This window comes from Rousettus aegyptiacus, unplaced genomic scaffold, assembly GCF_014176215.1.
Source record: "Rousettus aegyptiacus isolate mRouAeg1 unplaced genomic scaffold, mRouAeg1.p scaffold_m13_p_7, whole genome shotgun sequence".
Classification (NCBI taxonomy): Eukaryota; Metazoa; Chordata; class Mammalia; order Chiroptera; family Pteropodidae; genus Rousettus; species Rousettus aegyptiacus.
In genome coordinates this window covers 74,722,873-74,726,962 of record NW_023416310.1, presented here as the reverse complement: position 1 = coordinate 74,726,962, position 4,090 = coordinate 74,722,873, and the positions used below count along the sequence as shown (strand labels likewise).

General features: G+C 54.3%; 1 pseudogene; it reads left to right on the top strand.

The window, feature by feature from the left end:
- Positions 1 to 383: 383 nt before the first annotated feature.
- On the top strand, positions 384 to 502 carry LOC118606104 (annotated as a pseudogene).
- The last annotated feature ends 3,588 nt before the right edge of the window (positions 503 to 4,090 follow it).

Sequence of the window (4,090 nt, the reverse complement as noted above, 5' to 3'; positions counted from 1 at the left end):
AGCCGAGATGAACCTCCCTGTGATAAACTACCCGTATTTATCTCAGCCTGTCCCGTGTGTCCTAGAAATAGAAATGATCAGGGCTCAGGGCCTGTTTTCAGGGTCACGGTCCGCTCTTCTCGTCCTCCAGAGTTTAACAGGCCTAAGCCAAGCCAGGGTTAAGGTGACACGCCAAGCCGACACTGGCTAAATCACAAATCCTCCGAGGACTCCTGAGCGCCCTTATCTCCGTCCCAAAGGCACGCCCCTCTTCCTCCAGGTAAGGATGCCTACCATGGGTCAGGACACCCACGAGGATGGAGATGGGCTTGAAGCCCCGCCTGCCTTGCAGAGCTTGCAGGCCATTGCGGAGGGCTGACAATTTACTGAAGTAATGACAAGGAGTCTGCGGCCATGCCACCCTGAACAAGCCCCATCCCATCTTATCTTGGAAGCTAAGCAGGGTCGGGCCTGCTTAGTACTTGGATGGGAGACCACCTAGAAAGATCAGGTGCTGTAGGCGCAAAAAAAATAAGGGATTGTAAGCTGACAAGGTCCTTGAAATTTGTGAGATCAACCAAGGGTTGCCTCACCTAAAAAATGAATGAATGAATGAATGAATGAATGAACAGAGTAATGACAAGGAGATCTCACATTTCCCTGAATACTCACTAAGTGCTAGAGCTATTCCAAGTTCACAAGTAGCATCAACACATGTAAACTTTAAAGCAGCCCAACAAAGTAGGGGCGTGTTCCTGTCTGCCACGTGCATTGACCCCAGACAGCCCTCGGACGGCCGTAGAGACAGATCCAGGTAGGATCCTGTGGCCCGCAGTCCAGCGACTTCTCAGAAAGAAAGTGCTTGATTGAGCCTGGCTGGTCGGGGTAAAGAGGCACTTGGCGAGTGGAAAGCTATTCCAGACAGAAGGACCCGTGTGGGCCGAGAAGGGCACATGTGCTCCTATCGACTACTCTCAACCATCCGAGGCCCTATCGTTCCCATTCCCAAGAATGCACAGGAAACTCTGTTCAGAACCCCCACATCCGGTCGCTAACCACCAGGTCCTCTTCCTCCCAGATACTACACGTCACAGCTCCACTTCTCAGAGGGCCTCTTCGAGAGCTAGTTCTGGTCCCGGATGTTGGGAAGTTTGGCCCAGAATGCGCAGGGTTCTGGAGGCTGCCCTAAGAAGCTGGGATGAGTTGAAAGCGAGGCGTGTAGGGGCAGATTCTAGAAAACTCTCTCTAGAGGCCATGGCCCCAGTAGCCCCCACCCCGTGCAGGAAACCGACTCTCCCAGACCACAGCCCCACACCCCACCAGGCTCACATGCAGGATCCACACCCCCGGCCTCTGAGAGGGGCAGGATGTGACTCCAGGGCCCCCAGACACCCTCTTCCCAACGCCATCCTCCCTGTAGCCAGAAATCCCCCACATCCTTTCTTTCTTCCTCAAGGGCCTCCCTCAGGAGGGATGTTTGCTTGAGAGAACTCTGCTGTTTTAGGAGGTGTCAGGCCAGCCTTGGAGCCTGGCCCAGCCGGGTCACCCTTCTGCACTGGGAAAGGTGGGGGTGTCAGAAAACAGGGGATGGGGGGTCGAGGAGAGGGAGCTTAGAGACGGTCGAGATGAAGTGGGATTCTTTCTTCCATGGAGGACCCTAAGCCCCTGAGGCTTGGGTGGGTGGGTCAGAGGGAGCCAGGCCACTCAAGAGTCCTGCCCCAGCCTCCATGCATTTCTCAGAGCCTCAGTTTCCCCACCTGTAACTCGGGCGTGGCCGGAAGAGAAAACGAAGCAGGATATGGGAAGGACCTAGCACTGTGCCTGGTCCACAGGGAGGGCTGTTATCAGTGTGAGCCCCAGGATGCTGATAAACCCCTGCATTCCTTCTGTGGCAGGAGAGCCCGCACGGTGGGGCCAGTATGGACGAAACCATCGGGTTGTGCTCGGCCCCATGGGCTGTTTTCCCTCTGTGGGTATCTGCGGCTGTGCGTGTGTGTGTGGGGAGGGGAGGGGGGTGGCTGAGCTCAGCTCTTGGCTGGAGATGTCTTGGCATTTGATGTGACACTGCTGTTGTTTTTGGCTCCATATCCAAGACTCCTACGCAGCTAATCACTCGTCGTCTTGGAAGACCGGCCCAGGAGCCTGAGAAAGGGGGAGGGAAGGGCCGGCTGCGGCTTCCCTCCCTGTTAGGGAGGCAGCGGCGATGGAGCGGGTGGGTTAATGCTTTCTTCTGCTCCCAGCTTTATTGGGCAACAATCTACACACAATAAAATCTACGAGTTTTAAGAGCACAGTTCAATTTGTTTGCGTAAACCCCCCATAAATCCATAAAACCGCCAACCCAGTCAAGATGTAGAACACTTCCTTTTCTGGGCAGAGTTGCCTTCACCCCCATCTGTCAGTACCCCCAGCTCTGCTTGTTAGTTTCTTTCGCCTTCTGTAAAATTTCACAGAAATGGCGGCCTCCAGTACGGACCCTTTGGCATTGGGCCACTTTCATACATGACGTTTCTGAGGTTCGTTCGCCTACCTTGCCGCATGGGTCAGCGGTCCATTCCGTCTCACCGCTGAGTTGTATTCCGTTACGGGCTATACCACAGCCTATTGATCTTATGGCGACACACTTGAGGTTGCTTCCAGAGTTCCCGTGATGGGTCTCATACACATCTTGCGGTGAGCACGCTTCCATTTCTCCCGAGCAAAGAACCGGCAAGTGGAGACGCTGGATCATGGGGTAAGCGCGCGTCTTGTTTTATGAAGAAACTTCCAGATCCTTTCTCGCAATGGCTGCGCCCTTTGACATTCCCGTCGGCTGCATCTAGGCATTCCAGTTGCTCCATTTTCTCGTCCATTTAACGTTTGGCGCTCTCCAAACGTTAGCTGTTCGGGCAGAACGTAGTGGTATCTTATCGCGGTTTCCAATTTGTTTTTCTCTGGTGGTTAACAACGTGGAGCATCTCTTCGCAGGTTTACATCTTTCACGGGACTTTGAAAATGCAGCGTGGGAAGTCCTGAACCAGGCCGCGACCTTCTCGTGAGGAGATCTCGGAAACCGCTCGGTGGGGGGAGATCAGAGCGCTCTGTGCCGTAATCCCTACAGCGACTAACCTAGCTTGTTAAACTCGAAATGCTCGTTACACGAGGAGTGTGTAGATAAAGAAATCCGCATGATAAGAATAGCGAAACACTGCGTATGAGATTCGAGACCCCCTCGACGGCACCCAGGGCTCCCTTCCTGACCCCCTGGTCTCTCCTCGGAGGTCTATCTCTGTGTGTGCAGATGTGTTCTCGGAGAACATACCCGGTATTTATTTTTTACGTCTTCTTACATAAATGATACAGTTCTTCAGCTTGCTTGTTCCAGTCGTGAAACTGTCTCAGAGACCCTGAGATTGTCACTACACGCGCGTCCGCCCTGTTCCTTTTAGTTGCTCAGGATCGCGCTGCGAGGGTGACTCACAGTTTGTGAACCAAGACCCTTATCGCTGGGCATTTCGGTGTGCTGGTGGCGTTCTGCCATGACAAACGATGGTGTGGTGAACACCTTTGTCCTTGCCTCCTCTGTGGCTGTGCGTGTGCTTCCAAAGGCAGATTCCAAGGAGTGGGACTATCCAGTCGTTGTATCGGTTATCCGTTGCTGCAGCAATGCCGTGTAACAAACAGCCCGAAACTTAACGGCTTAAAGCGACAATCATTTATTCTCGCTCACTGGTCAATAGGGTGGTTGGGCTGTCTTGCTGATCTGGTCCCAGCTCAGCTGATTGTGGCCGTGCCGACTGACGTGTGTCTAAGGTTGGCTGGCAGGTAGTTCCTCTGAAGTTTGTTTTGGGCTGCTGCTGGCAGGGACAGGGCCTGGGAGGGGCCCCGTCACCCCCCCCCTCCCCCAGAGATAAGCTGGATCACTTTCTTAATCACTCGGCTGAGTGAAAACATCATCCGCCACAAGGCCAGGTGGCTCACGATGAGCGGGGCCCGAGGACTGCGTCACCGAGATACACGTGCAGCGCAAACGCACGTCTGAGACAAGCACGTGGCTCGTCTGCTCAGGCTCCAACACTGACCGAGCACCTGCTGCGAGCCAGGGCCTTTCGCTGCGTGGTTTAGAAGCCGG